This window comes from Chenopodium quinoa, unplaced genomic scaffold (assembly GCF_001683475.1).
Source record: "Chenopodium quinoa cultivar QQ74 unplaced genomic scaffold, ASM168347v1, whole genome shotgun sequence".
NCBI lineage: Eukaryota > Viridiplantae > Streptophyta > Magnoliopsida > Caryophyllales > Amaranthaceae > Chenopodium > Chenopodium quinoa.
In genome coordinates, this window is record NW_018743032.1 from 64,173 (window position 1) to 80,532 (window position 16,360).

The following is a 16,360-nucleotide window of genomic DNA, read 5'->3' on the forward strand; positions in this document are numbered from 1 at the left end:
ATAATTTTTAAATGAGGGTGTTTTGGTAATTTTATCATAAAAAAGTAAATACATTAAGAAAAAAAATAGTTTTGTTGCAAATAATAGTCATCACCTGTCTTTGGTAAATGTTGCAAATAACTGTTAACGGAGGTAGTAATACAGGTTGACTGTAAATAAGAAGCTAAAAGAGAATAATAATTTAAATCAAATATTAGTTGTACTAATTGACGTGCTTGTGCATTTCTAACTATTAAGGAGCATTGGTTTTGAAAACATACTTATTGTAAATATACAGATACAGTCCTAAATTTAAAATAGGCATAATATCATATTTTTAATTTAGTTTTCGATCCAAACTAAAATTATTCAAATTGAAGCAATATATATATATATATATATATATATATATAGTCAGATTAAAAATGACTAGAAATGAAGTCGTTTAAAGTTCTGTTAAAATAATTTTTATCAGGGAGATTGAAAAATATTTTGATATATTATGAAGTCATATAATTATTAAGTCGAATTAAACATGATTCAAATGACAATGAAATATCAATTGTTGGTAAAGTGTTGAAGTGAATTTGTTTTATGAAAATACATAACTTAAATGTGTCAGATTATGCGACCGGCCTCGTGAAGAATGCATCGTGATTAGGAAATGAGTACCTTATGTTTATGTAGACACCTACTTTTGGCCTCCTGTCCCGACAGAAAGTGCAATGACGATAAATAAAACCATTTTCGTGTTGGATCGAAGTGAAGAATGCTTATGGATAACTGGTTAAACCACAAAACACAAAATACTAGCCCAAACCAAGAAATAAAGCCAAATAGAGTCCAATTAATTAAATCCGATCATAATTAGGCTTAAGCCCGTACTTAAAACCCAATAATGACGGATTTAGGAGCGCCTAGGTCAAAATAAGCGCTGTCGCAGAAAATAACACGCGCATCTCAAAGAGTCGTGCTGGGAAGGCGCGCGCAACCAATTCAGTTGCGCGTGACACTCAACGAAACTTCTAGAGTTGCACTCATGAAAGATTCAGAATTTCAGAAAATTGGAAAATCGAATCTTGCCATAAAGCCGCGCGCAAGACAACTAGCTGTGCTGCTATGCTCAATCACTTGCGCTGGGTGGCCGCGGGCAACTAATCCAGTTGTGCGCGACACCTGTTGCGGCAGAATGTTCAAAACCTTAAACCTACTCATTCCCTATAAATAGAGGCTTAATATAAGGCTTAAAGAGACAGAAAATTAACCCTAAACTCTGGCGAAAAACTTGTGAACTTGTGCTACCTAACTCCTCTTGTCCTAAACACTCACCCCTTTGATATTTTGTTACTACGGTGGAGGTTCCCTAACAAGAAGGAGTCCATAAGTGTTCTAAATGGAGATCTACCAAAGAGAAGTGGTAAATTCCCGAGCACTTAGTTAAATCATTTTTATTTTCTTATTTAAAAGAGCTTTAATTAATTATTAGTGTTGCTTGATCACTTAAAAAGGTTTAATTAATCAATTCCACATAGTATCTTGCGTTAAATAAGATTAGAATTGAATAATTAATTGTCGGTTGATCACTTAAGCCAAGGCGAATATTGTTTATTTCTTGTCATATTCACAAATTTGATTAAGTAAAGAATAACGACTTTACAATGTAATTCCTATGTGAATTAATGTGTGTAAATAAAATCAACTAACTTAGTTTTAGGTATTGCGTTGCATATATTGTTTGGTGATGAAATTGTAAAAAAAGGAAGAGCTAGTAGAGGTCGTACTAGGGCTAGGATAGCGATTCCCCCCTAAAGGGAACATTATTTTAGTACCCTCGCTCCCAAACTCATTTCTGGTTTATGTAGACCAATTTGGGCATGGGTAAACTTACGATTCGTGCTAATTATTCCATGAACTCCACATGGAAGAAAGGCATGAACGAGGTTTATGAGTTATCCTAAAATTCATTGGCGACTCATACTTGTTTCTTATAAAAAAGCGTGATGATAGAATCAATTCTAATTCAAGGTCCCCCAAACAGTCAGGTATTCAAATCCTACTACACCTTAACAAGTGTAAAGTCCTAGGATTTTAAATGGCCATGGGCATTTAAGGAAGGACCCCCTTACGATGGGATCACCCTCCTTATAGTGGAGACTCCACTGGGGACTTATAGGTTACATGATTAGTTCTTAGTTATGGTCCAAGGTTTCCAACACTAGGTTGCCTATGGATTGTAACGAGAATTAACTTGGATAATCTCTAATTAGAGAGCGAGACTTGAACGCATAATATCTTCCTTTTGCACAAAAGTAAAAACCAAACAAGCAACATTGCATCATGCATAATCATAGCACACTTCAACCTTTGGGGATTGGCTCATTGATTAAGGGTCGCCAACACCAGGCTTCTAACCTGAAATCAATAACAATCATCCCACCCATATCACCAACAAAATGTTTGGAGAGCGATGTCATGAGTCAACACGTTGAGTGATTGATTTGTGCGTCGTTTCTTAAGATATGGTACCTTTGGACACCCAAGCCTTTTGACCTTAGAATGGCATTGTGTGAATCTTAGCTTATGACATGCTCTATGTGATTATGTGCAACATGTTAGGATAGTCTTCTTTTTTTTTTTTTCTTTTTAGTTTGGTCTAGGTTCCAATTACGAAGTTATCCCCTCGTAATTTTGAGTCGTATTCGAAGGGTAACATAAAAAAAAAAATTAAAACGATGACAAAAAAAAAGCGCTCGAATTAAAATAAAAATCTTACGAGCAGGTGGCGCGCGCAACTCAATGAGTTGCACGACCCCTCCCAGCGCAAGTGATTCTGATGTGCGCGCCAGCCGCGCGCAGCTTAATCACTTGCGCACGCCCACTGTTACGAGTTGATTTGATTTCAAAAAAAAAATTGACTCGTTCAAACAATATCTTCATTGGAGAATTGATTAAGGGTGATGTTATTCGTTCGAATATATCTGCGTCATTTTTTTCTTTCTTCTAAACAAGCGTATCGATTTACTTATCTTTTCGTACTTTCTTTAGGGGAGGTTTTCAAGCTTGGGAACGAAGACTCCCGGGTGCTCATATTCTACGTTTACCATCAAGTGATCCACCCCTTTCAAACCACCTTCCCTCAACTACTAGTCCTAGTCCAACAACAATGTCAACCATCGAGCAACTCCAAGAAGAGATTGGTCGCTTGAGAGAAGAAAAGGCTCAAGAGGCCGAGGAAAGAAGAATTAAGAAACTTGAAAAAGCTGAAAAGAAAAATGCCGAGGCTCTAGCCTTGCAACAAAATATGGAACAATTGTCCGTCAAAGAAAAGTCATTGGAGAAGCTTGTTCTTCGCTTCACCATGGGAAACAAGTACTTCGACGCAGAAAAGTTTGTTCCTCCCCCAGTACTTGCTTTACCGGAAAAGTTCGTAGCTACGGACTTTCCAATATTTAAGGTGACCGATAATTCACAAAACCACTTAATGTGTTTTATTGGCAACATGGCATTAAAGGGAGTTGATCCTAAGCTTTAAGCTTTGACTTCCCTTTATCTCTAGACCCAACCGCGAGAGAGTGGTACTATGGGTTAGATCCGAAATTCAAAAAAACATGGGAAGATGTAGTTTTGGCTTTCATTACCCATATGAGAGTAACGTAGAGTTCAAATCGACTCTACGTGAACTTGAAATGCTTAAGCAAGGCGACGATGAAGGTTTCCTTTCTTTCTATGGTAGATGGCGAGAAAAGGCGGCTCACCTTGCCCAAAGGCCACCTGAACTCGAGTTAGTACAAAAGTTCATTGAAAATTGTCATGAAAAGTACAACAAGCATCTACGTTACCTTGGTTTAGACACTTTTCAAAAGGTCTATTCTGTGGCTACTAGGATTGAAGATGATCTTGCTAAAGAAAAAGCAAACAAACCTTATCCTCACCAACCTAGGAATAACTACAAAAAGGGGAATGATAATATTGTTTCGGGGTTTTCTGATGTCCTGCGGGAGAGTTACAATTCCAAGACTAGAACCGGACGCCTGTACCTGCAAAACAAACGGATGCTCCGGATGATTGGAGATCCGCCTCCGACGGTCAAGTTAGTACTTGATTAAGGAGTAGTAATTAATGCGGAAATTAAAGTGATTGTGTAATCTGCGTAATCTCCCTTAATGAGGATTAAGGGAGGTATTTATAACCTCGGGAAACGTGCCAATCTAGGTTTAGGTTAACCTTGGGCTGATTGGGCTTCCCACGGAAGTTGGGCCTAGGTGACCGGTTATCCCAGGTGTCATGGGAAGGACACGTGTCGTGTCGTAATTGGTCCATAGTGGACGGATCATTGCTTGACACGTGGCAGGCTCCTATTGGCCCATGTGACGGACACATGGCGGAACCTGATTGGTCCACTTGTCAGATGGTGATTGGTGGGGAAAAATCCCCTAATCATTTGCCCCTCACAGGTGGCACGTGACTGGTCACGTGTTACCTGTGACAGGTATCGCCCTGTAACAGGGGACGGCCTGCTACAGGTGTCACTCGGTGAGAGGCCGAGAGATTCTCCCGCCAAAATTTTGAATTCTGGAAGTGACCCTTCGCCTTCTCACTTCGCCTATATAAAGGAGTGTTGACTTCGGTCATTTTCACACTTGAAAACTTTGTGAGAGAACATTCGGACCCCTGAACTTGCTCTGACATTTTGGACCCTTTCTGACTACCGCCTGCTCTGACAAGCCGACTGCAAAGGATTTTCAGAACTTCATCAATCGTCACTCGTTCAGATAATCGTCGGTTCTCTTACTCTTAATTTTCTCTTTACTTTATTCTTTTTTGAAATGGCACCACGGAAGCACACGACATGACTTAGGTTAGTGATCAGCCGGTCACTGGGGACGGCTGAATCTAGGACTAGGAGTGCCTCCTTCCCTTTTTTGGACCCATCTTTGCCCTTTATACAAAGTCCGACTGTATCTGTGTCTATGCAGAGCATGATGGCCAAAACAAAAAAGACTGCCAGGATCTCAAACTCAGACGGCTCCTCCCACAGGGTGCTGATTAGTGAAACATCTGACCAGGCGCCAGATGTGGAAGTGAAACAAAGCTGCTTGAAAGCCGGCAGTTCTGAGGGAGGAGTCAAAGTGACCCCTTCCCATTTTACAGTTGACAATTCTACATTCTCTCCTGCTCCTTTTAAAGGAGAGGAGGCGGGCCCCTCCGGGAGAGGGGAGGAGTCGTCCTCTTCGGACTCGTCAGAGGATGATTCTGAGTCTAGCTCTTCTGGCCATGCTTCTCTGGACACAGAAGAGAAAAACAGTCGCTTGCAAGAGGCGAGGCTTTCTCACGCAGTTGAGAAGGGGGACGATTGGGCGGAGCCATCCGCCTCTCACCGAGAGCAAATTACCCCCTACTACTGCACGGTACCTCGGGCTGGATCACAGCCATGCAAGAGAAAGTGGAGAGCTTTATCGCAAACCACACAATGGGCCCCGACTTTTTAGTGTTCGTGCCGGATCCAGAGTCTTCTGGCCGGCTGGTACCAGTTATGATGGCGCCTGCTTTGGCTGCTACGAGGCGGCCATCAAGGCTGGGCTGCGCTTCCCACTACATCCGGGTGTTTAGCGGATCTTGGATGGGTATGAGTTGGGGTTATGGCAGTTAGCCCCGAACTCCTGGGTCAACGTACTCGGCTATGTGGCCGGGTGCGAACTGCACGGGGTGGAGCCGAACTTCGAGGCTTTCGCCCACATGAACTACCTCAGCCGGACCCCTAAGGCAGGCAGTACCGGCTGATATCAATTGACGAGCCACAGGGGCTACCTCATGACGAGAGGTAAAGCAAACAAATGGAAGGACTGGCGGAGCATCTTCCTTATCATTGAGAGTTCAGACACAGAGCTGAACAAGCGCTTCAACAGGTGGAACAGGAATCCGCCCCTTCTTGTAGGCGGCCGCAGCATGCCGCCTGTTCCCCCCAAGGCTAAGAAAGAGATCCTAGATAAAGGACTCTTCAAAGTAGAGTCGAAGGTGAACTCTACTTCAGGGGTACGAGAGCAAGTACCCCTGCACTGCGTCCCGAGCTTCAAATGGCTCTACGACGAGTACTTTTTGGCCGCCTGTGGCCTCAGAAGTCGGTGCTCAAGAGGTAGCCGGCCTGTCGAATACTCTGTTGTTCCATGCATTTCTTGTTATGACTTTTATTAACTTTGCTATTTGTTTTTGCAGCGGACGCCATGAGAAAAATTACCGCCTCCAAGACTGCGGCGGCCATGTTGCGGGCCTCCATCATGCAACAGTCTTCAACCGACTCCCCCAACAAGGGGGCACCCTTGGTGGGCTTCGAACCTTTCACCCTCTTTTTGGAGTTGTGTTTATGCATATACTGACTCTTTTCTTCTTTTTTAGACGGGCGCTCCAAGAGCTTCTTCTTCCTAACAGCCGGACCCCAAGGCCCGGAGGACGACTGTTGCGAGCTCTCCTGGTTCTGCCAGGAAACATGTGGCGGCTGAGAAACAGCCGGCCACTTCTTCTAAAACTCCAGCTGGGCCACCTAGAAGTATGAAATTTTCCTTGTAAATTTTAGACTTGCTCCCTTCTTTACTAGGTCTAATCCGTTTGTTTATGCTTGATGCAGCCGGCCCTCAGGAGCCTGACTTGGTCGAGGTGGCCAAGTCTATGATCAAGGTCGTTCCTCCAGCTGAAAGGGAGGCGGTCAGGGGTGTCGGCACCCTTGACCTAGACGGGATTGCAGGGGTCCTTGCTGAGGTATACTTAGCATATTTTTTAGTATTTGAATTCCAGGACGCCTGTTTTCTTTTTTGTTTGGAAACTGACGCCTGTTCCCCTTTTTACTTAGGCCCTGCTCCGAGTGAACGGCCTTCGCAAGCCGCTTGACCGGAAGAACAAAGAGGTAAAGGCTGCAAAAGTTATGGCCGCCTCTGACTGTGATAAGGCAATGTTTCAAATTGCCCAAAATGAAGTTCTGACCATTGGTATTCTTTATTATCAGGCGCAGGCTACCGCCGCTATCCGGGCTCAGTTAGAGGCGGCCCAGAAGAGGAATAGCGAGGTGGAGGCGACCATCAACAACCTCAAGGCCGAGCTGAGACCTCTTCGCCAAAAGATGTCCTCATACGAAACCTTGGATAAATCCTTGGCGAGCGTAAAGGTACGCCTGGTGACCCAGGAGAAGAGTCTTACTCAGGAGCTCTCGGAAAAGGCCAAGCAAGAAAAGAAAGAGTTGGTCCGGGAGATGATGGAAGACTCTGCTCAAATCCACCGCATGACTTGGGGCCGCCTCTTCCCCAATGCCGACTTTGCCTCATGGGAAAAAACGTACCGCCAGTGTTCTGATAGATATAATCAAGAGATCCTGGCGGCTGCTGAGGAAGAGGCGTTGGAGGAGGAGGAGCAGCCGGTAGTGGCGCTTATGCCGCTTGGGGGTAATGCATCAAAGAAGGATGCAGCTGAAGCCGAGTCCAGCAAGAAGAGTGCTGACCAGGCGACAGCTGCTAATATTGAAGATCTGCCCCCTTCTTAAGCTTTATGTTTTCTTTCCACGGCCTGCGTGCCGTTTGTTTGTATTTACCCGTCCAGGGGGCCGGGGCTCTGAATATTTTGCTGGTCTTTGATGACCGGCTTCTTTTTAATGAATTTTTTTTGTTTTGCTTCAAATTTGTTTAAGTATTGAATATTCTGATATCCAATTGTACACTATACCGACTGTTTTACATGGCCGATAGTTGCAAACAGGTACGGATAGTTAGTCACGCCGCCTATGCCCCTGGACGACTGGTTATCTGTTTCCAGGCTAGACGATCAGTCGGCCATTTATCCAATCGGTATTCGAACCATTTTAAAGACTGGATCCCCTTTAGGCAGGCCTTATTTGTAAAATTTAACCAAGTAGGAAAGTTGTTTCCTACTTGTCATGCTTTTAGGCTAGAGACTTTAGGCCGTCTAGGCCGACTTTTTCCCGCCATATTAAATCTAGTGTGAACAGGTGCTGTATGAACACCTTTTTAGTTTCATACTAAAATTTTTAAGGAGTGACCAAGTAAACATGATTATTACCTAGTCGCCAAGTAACTGAGTAGTAGAGGTATCAAGCGGTGGGTACCGGTTGTTCCCCTTTATTCGCCAATGTTTGTTGGCTTTTAACTCATAGGTTGTTAACCTAGCAGGAGTAGTGGTTGAGAGCCCCTGTTTGCTAAAAACAGGCGGACGACTCATACCTTTTAGGCTCTATACTAAGTTTGAGAGAGTGACTATGAGTTAACTTTGGTGTTACTCAGTTGCCGTCACTCCTGCTTGAGTAGTAAAGGTACCAGGCGGCGGAGGCCGGCTGAACCTTTTGATTCGCCAATGTTTGTTAGCTATTAACTGAAGAGGTACCCCCTGCATTTATCCCAAGTAATACAGGCGGTCATCTGACTCAGATGCCAACTGCTACCACTGGTTTGGTTAGTGATAGAGTTATCCTTGTCTCAAAAACGGCTACGTGGTTGCCCTTGGGGACAGTCGTATAGGTGCCGTGTAATTAGTTTATAGAGCAATGTTCCACCCAAAAGGGAGCTGCTCTCAGCGACGAATTTCATCCGGAGGGATGCCGCCGGACGCCTGCTATGATGTTGGGACAGGTCGTATTAGTTTAAAGATTGGATCAGTTGGCTTGGCGCCTGGACTGATCATTCGGCTTGTGGAATTGGTTAGTTCTTGGTGAACGTAGGTGCTAAGTAAGAGGAGGGTAGCCGATAAGAATAAAAATTAAACATGGAGAGTGGCCGACTGTTTGTCAGTAGGCATGCCCCTCTTAGGTAAAAATGAAAACTGAGTATGGAGAGTAGCCGACTGTTTGTTAGTAGGCGTGTTCCTCTTAGTACAAAATTGAATATTAAGTATGCAAACTTTTATTAAGTAGCCCTTGACTATTTATATCATTCAAAAGAAATATTTCTTAAGATTATCTGCATTCCAAGTTCGAGGCAACGGTTGGCCGTCTGGTGTTTCCAGACGGTAGGTACCGTCCCTGACCTCTTCACAGATTCGGTAGGGTCCTTCCCAGTTGGGAGTTAGTTTGCCAGACTCATTAGCCCTTCCAACTGCTTCCATTTTTCTAAGTACAAAGTCCCCCACTTTGAGTGGACGCCTGTGTACTTTTTTGTTGTATGATCTAGTCATTCTCAGACGGTAAATTTCATGGCGCAAGACAGCATTGCCCCTCCTTTCAAGAAGTGAGTCTAATGCCAGGCGCATGGCTTCCCAGTTTGCCTCTTCGTCATATAGCATTACTCGAAGAGTCGGCTCGTAGTGTTCTATTGGAAGAACATCTTCCGCACCATAAGTTAGGAGGAATGGAGTTTCTCCAGTTGCCCCTTTTTCAGTCGTCCTAATGGCCCAGAGAACATGTGGTAATTCATCCGCCCATAGGCCGCCTGCTCGTTCAATCTTTTTCTTGAGACCGTCTGAGATGATTTTATTAAAGGCTTCTACCTGGCCGTTTGCTTGTGGACGACCGACAGATGCAAAGTAGTGTGCAATTCCTTGGTCACCCAACCAGCTTTTGAGAACAGGCGTCTCAAATTGGGAACCATTATCAAAAACCATAGACATGGGAACCCCGAACCGAGTGATGACATTTTTCCAAATGAATAAAATTACATCCTTCGTCTTGATTCCCTTTACAGCCTCCGCCTCTACCCATTTAGTGAAGTAGTCGACGACAACAAGTATGTACCTCCTTCCGCCTGTAGCAGGCGTATATGGACCAAGAATATCCATGCCCCACTTAGCAAACGGTAGTGGGCTATGAATGGTAGTGAGGTCAGTAGCCGGACGTGAATTAGCTTGCCAAACCTTTGGCACTTGTCACATTTTTTCACCATCTCCATTGCATCTGCTTCTAAAGTAGGCCAAAAGTAGCCCTGCCGCCTTGCCCGTTGAGCAATCGTCCTACCGCCTATATGGGAAGCACAGTAACCAGAGTGAAGATCGTCTAGTATCTCTCGTCCCTTTTCTGGAGTAACACACTTTAAGAAGGGTTGAAGGTACCCCCTTTTGTGAAGTTCTCCCTTTATTATTTCAAAACTGGTTGCTCGTTTTTTCAGTGCTGCCGCCTGTTGATGATCATCTGGCAGGGTACCCTTTGTCAGATATGCCCTGATTGGATCCATCCAGGTTGAGCTTCCGTCTAAGATTCCAATAGGTTCTTCCTCAATGCTTCTCCTCCCCATTACTTCCCAAAAAACAGTTCGAGGAGTATCACAGGAGGCAGATGATGCTAATTTTGAAAGTGCATCCGCCTGGTTGTTTTCTGATCTCGGCACTTGGGTCAGATGGAAATCCTCAAGGGAGCCGACTGCTTGTCGGACCGCCTGTAAATACTTGATCATGGCCGGATGGGTTACTTCGTATTCGCCATTGTACTGACTCACTATCAATTGTGAATCGAAACAGGCGTCTATTTTTCTTGCCCCTGCCGCCTTGCACATGCGGATTCCGGCTAGTAAAGCTTCATATTCTACCTCATTGTTTGAGGCCTGAAAACTGAAGCGTAAAGCATACTCGTACCTGTCGCCCTCTGGCGACTGACATATGACTCCTGCTCCACAACCATTTGAAGTAGAGCTTCCATCCACATATACCTTCCAGACTTGGTCTGTAACTTGAGAGTCAGGAGGACGAGTCATCTCAACAATAAAGTCAGCAAAGGCTTGCCCCTTCACTGCTTTTCTAGGCTCAAAAGTAACTTTGAGGCTCTGTATTTCTATGGCCCATTTGATCATTCGGCCTGACGACTCCATGATGGTCAGTGGCCGCTTGATAGGTTGGTCTGTATACACGACGACTGCATGTGCCAAAAAGTAGGGCTTCAATTTTTTAACAGCCATGAAGAGTGCAAGACCAAATTTCTCCACTAAGGGATACCTCAACTCAGCATTTTTCAGTACATGACTGACAAAGTAGACCGGGAGCTGACAGCCGTCTCTTTCAGCAAGGAGAACAGCGCTTAACGCATGATCAGAGACGGCCAGGTACATGTAGAGTACTTCTTTGGGCAAAGGGCTGACCAGCCTCGGCAAGGAATGCAAGTGAACTTTCAATTTCTGGAAGGCCGCCTCAGCATCCGGCCCCCATTCAAACCTTGCCTTTTTCTTAATTGCTTGGAAAAAGTATAGGCATTTGTCGCCTGATCGGCTTAGAAATCTTCCCAAGGCCGCCAGACAACCTGTTAACTTCTGAACCTCTCGGATGGTACGAGGCGACTGCATGTCGATGACCGCCTGCACCTTCTCAGGGTTCGCCGCTATTCCTCTCTGATTGATAAGTAATACGAGAAATTTCCCAGACTCAACTCCAAAGACACATTTCTTGGGATTGAGCATGACATGGTGCCGCCTGAGTGTGGCGAAAGTTTCTCGGAGGTCCGACAGATGATCTTTCTGAATTTTAGACTTGACAATCATATCATCAATATATGCCTCGACATTTCTCCCAATCTGATCAAAGAACACAGTGTTTATCATTCGCTGGAAAGTGGCCGGGGCATTCTTAAGGCCAAACGGCATGACCGTGTAACAGTATAACCCCTGATCGGTGACGAAGGCCGTCTTCTCCTGATCTTTCTCCCATAAAGGAATTTGATGGAAACCAGAGTAGACGTCCATAAAGCTCATCAAAGCATGGCCGGCTGTTGAGTCGACCATGTTATCAATTTTAGGCAGAGGGTAACTGTCTTTGGGGCACGCCTTGTTTAAGTCTGTGTAGTCTACACACATTCGCCAGGTGCCATTCGGCTTTTTAACAAGCACCACATTTGCAACCCAGTCTGGGAAGTAACATTGCCGAATGAACCCTGCATCAAGTAATTTTTTAACTTTGGCGGTTGCCGCCTGACTTCTTTCTTCGCCATGGTTCCGCTTCTTCTGCCGTACCGGCTTCTTTTTGGGATCCACGGCCAGTTTATGTACCGCCAGATCAGGACTAATGCCTGGCATTTCATGGACTTTGAATGCAAAGATGTCCTTGTATTCTTTCAATAGTTTGTGAAAGTCGTCACCCAGGTCCCTTAGAGCAGTCGTCCCAACCTTGATTGTTCTGTCAGGACGCGAGTCATCTAAGATCAGGTCCGTATGCTCACCAGCTGGCTGAGGGCGGAATTCATCCGACCGATCCTCTGCCAATGATTGCTATTTTCTGTCTTTTCTTGCCGCCCCTGTCTGGGATGCCTTTCTCTTCTTGCCGCCTGCTTCTTGAACAGGCGCACTCTCCTTGACATTGTCAAGGTCTATTTTTCCACCGCTCGACCCAGTGGCCATAACAGTGGGCTTGATATCCGAGAGATAGCACTAATGGGCCATCCTCTGATCTCCCCTTAGGGACCCGACTGTTCCATTATCCCTCTCAAACTTGAGCAACATAAGAGATGGGATTATAACAGCCTTGGAATTATTCAGGGTTGGTCGTCCCAGAATCATGTTGTAGGCCGAGAGTTCTTCTACTACCAAGAACCGGACTACCATGTGTCGTCCTTCCCCTTTTTCGCCCAGGCGGATGGGTAAATCCACTCGTCCCACTGGGTGGACGACTCCTCCTCCAAACCCTACTAAAGGGTAGGATGCCGGATGTATGCAATCAGTCTGATATTTTAGTTTCGACAGACATTTGCTACTGATGAGATCTGAGGAGCTTCCGGTATCTATGAGGATTCGGCCAACTCTCTGGTTGGCCACTTTACATTCAATAACGATAGGGTCGTCATGCGACCCTCTTACCCCTCCTAGATCTTCTTCAGTGATGACAATCTTAGGAAATGAATATTTGGAGGGCCGTTCTTGGTGAACGGAATTTACACCTAACCGTCTGATATTGTATTTGTTGCCCCTAATAGTGGGGCCGCCTCCTGAGAAGCCGCCTGCAATGGTGTAGACGACTGCATTATCTGTATCAGAACTGTCGGCCTGTTGATTCTTTTTGGCCGACTGCTTTTTCGAGGAAGTGTTCCCCGTAGATTTCTTGACATAAGTGTCAAGATCACCTTGCTCAGCCAGGCGGTCCAGATATCGCATGAGACTGATGCATTCATTGGTGTGATGACCAACATCTTCATGATAATCACAGAATTTTTCTTGGTTCCGGTTGTTTGCAGAACCCTTCATGGGGACCGGATTCTCAATTGAGATCCGTCCCTTGATTTCCTTTAGGATAAATTGGCTATCCTTGTTAAACGCATACTTTGGGGAGTATGGTTTGAATTCTTTTTTCTTTTTCTGGGCCGGCTGTTTAGAGGAATCAGCCGCCCATACCTCTTTTCTCTTCTCGTCTTTGTTTGACGACTATTTCTGTCGTCCTTCTCTTTTGTCGGACCTTCTCCCGTCTGACTGTTTACCGTACTACAAAGATCAGTCGCCTGTATATAAGCTTCCGCTTCAATCAAGGCCTCTTGAAGAGTCTCCACCCTCTTTCGGACCAAATCAAATTTGAAGGTCGACCCGTCTTTGAGACCTCTGAAAAAGTCAGTATAGGCTACTTCATCCGGTAACCCTTGAATCTGTATTCTCATTAGGTTAAACCGCCTGATGTAAGAACGAAGCCCCTCCTTCTCGCCCTGCTGAATTGTTCCTAAATCAAGGGTCGTCTTCTTCGCAGGGATGTTCATGGCGAAGTTGGAGGTGAATAAGTAAGCAAGCGTCTTGAAGTTATTTACACAACCAGTTGGCAGGTTGCCGAACCATAGTTGTGCGATTCCTTTGAGAGTCGCTGGGAAACACTTGCACCAAGTGGGATCATCCAACCCTTGAAGGTACATCAGGTTGGTGAATGCCATCAGATGGTCTTCTGGGTTAGTAGTGCCGTCATAGGCGCCTACTAATACATTTTTCACTTTCACCGGCTGAGCGGCTTCAGTAATTTCCTTGGAGAAGGCCGACGACTGTTCACCAAGTCTAAGCAACCGTAGCTGCCAGTCTATAGGTTGGACATTTTTTGCTGCATGCCCACCAAACGGAGGTGGCTGTAAAAAATACTGTTGTTGCGGTACAAACGGTAAGTTTGGTACCGCCTGGTCGCTATGAAAGCCGGACTGACGGGAGGTGCCGCCTGACTGACTCTCATGATACGACTGAGTATGCCTCATCGAGGTATTTCGCAGACTGTCTTGGAAGTTTGAAGTAGAGGCCGACTCTGATAATTGGTCACTCTTCTTCTGCTCTAGCTGTAGCCGAGCGTCTGTGTATGTTTTCCTCGACCCGTCCGCCTGAATATGACGAACAAGTTTCCTATTTCCTGGAGTAGGAAAACGGTATTTTGTGAAATCAAGGGCAGGTGGCTCCCACTTCCTAGATTTAGGATGAGGGGTCGCCTCTCGCCCTTGAACTGGCTTCCTCTTCCGTGAAGTGGAGGGTTTCTTAGCCGACTGCTCCTTGTCCAGAGAAGGCGGCTTCTTGTTGATCAACTCTTGAATTTCTCCCTTGAAGTCACTCATGAAGGTCATGCGTTCGTTCCTTGTGATGGGAGCAGACCCTTCAGTCGGCTGCTGCCGAACAGGCGGTGCGCCTGCTGGCTCGCTTCTAGTTTGAAGATGTTCCCGTTCCCTCCTTTCGGTATGACAGGTACGTCGGGCCCTTAGGGTCCCGTCTGAAGCTGTGTGAGCTTCAACTTCAAATTCATTCTCAGTATCGTGGTCCGACTGAACTACAGGGTCGTCCAGGGGACGTCTCTCTTCAGGAGCCGGTACAAACGTGGATGCCATCTCAGAAGTACTCTCCCCACAGACGGCGCCAAGATGTTTCGGGGTTTTCTAATGTCCTGCGGGAGAGTTACAATTCCGAGACTGGAACCGGACGCCTATACCTGCAAAACAAACGGATGCTCCGGATGATTGGAGATCCGCCTCCGACGGTCAAGTTAGTACTTGATTAAGGAGTAATTAATGCAGAAATTAAAGTGATTGGGTCTCTCTAGGTGAGAGAGTTTAATGTGTGTAATCTGCGTAATCTCCCTTAATGAGGATTAAGGGAGGTATTTATAACCTCGGGAAACGTACCAATCTAGGTTTAGGTTAACCTTGGGCTGATTGGGCTTCCCACGGAAGTTGGGCCTAGGTGACCGGTTATCCCAGGTGTCATAGGAAGGACACGTGTCGTGTCGTAATTGGTCCATAGTGGACAGATCATTGCTTGACACGTGGCAGGCTCCTATTGGCCCATGACGGACACATGGCGGAACCCGATTGGTCCACTTGTCAGATGGTGATTGGTGGGGAAAAATCCCCTAATCAAATACTTCATCCTCTATTGATGTATTTGCGACTTCCACGCAATATAATAACAGTAATGATCCACAAAAAAGATGGACAAAAGAAAGAAAATTTACACCATTTCCTGTAAGCTATAAAGAATTATTAGAAAAATTGAGCGAAAAAGGCTTACTTACACCAACAGGGCCAACACCACCCACTTCACCAGAAAAAAGATTTGACAATTGGGATGGTAATGCTTATTGTGCTTATCATAGAGGCGTTGGGCACGATACTGAGCATTGCTACGTCTTAAAACACAAAATACAAGATTTAGTAGACGATGGGAGAATTCCCACGCCTAAACCTAACAATAATGCATCCCTATAAGGGGTGTTTTATATTGATGAGGACCATATGGGAAGTGATAAGTTCAATCATTTGGACTATATAACACCTATAAGAGAACCTTTAGCCACAATACTCATAGGGGCAACTAATGAAGTATGTGGACTATGGGGCGACGATTTTCATGACTTATATGTCTCTAAGTATGCCGTCGTCCCACCTCCATCAATGGAGCTCTTGGGATCATTTCTTGGGGAAGTCACAAGACTTATCAAATCTCTCCTTGGATGAACAATGGCATCAAGCACAACTCATGGAACATCTTGAAATGGAGGCACCTTCAAAGCCTCTAGAAGAAAGTTGGTTCATGAGTCCTACAACTAACCCAAATGAGATAGATCATCTAACTCGTTTTGGGCGAGTTTACCAAGGACAACCAAATGGACCTTCGACCACACAAAATCAAACTCTAGGTCAAGTACAAAATCCAATACCACCTCCACTTGAGGTGGAAGATCCATTGATTAAACAACTTCGCCAATCCAAGGCGAATGTTAGCATTTGGGAACTCCTAAGTACTTCTAAAAACATAGGAATTCTCTTTTGAACGCTATAACGGCTTTGTCTGTAAGCACAGACACAACCATTTTCACTGATGATGATTTGCCTTCAAAAGACACTACCCACAACAATGCATTATACCTAATTGTGGGGTGCAAGGGATACAATATCCCTCTTACTTTAGTAGACAATGGGTCGTCTGTAAATGTGTGCCCATTACAAATAGAAAAATATCTAGGTCTTAATCCA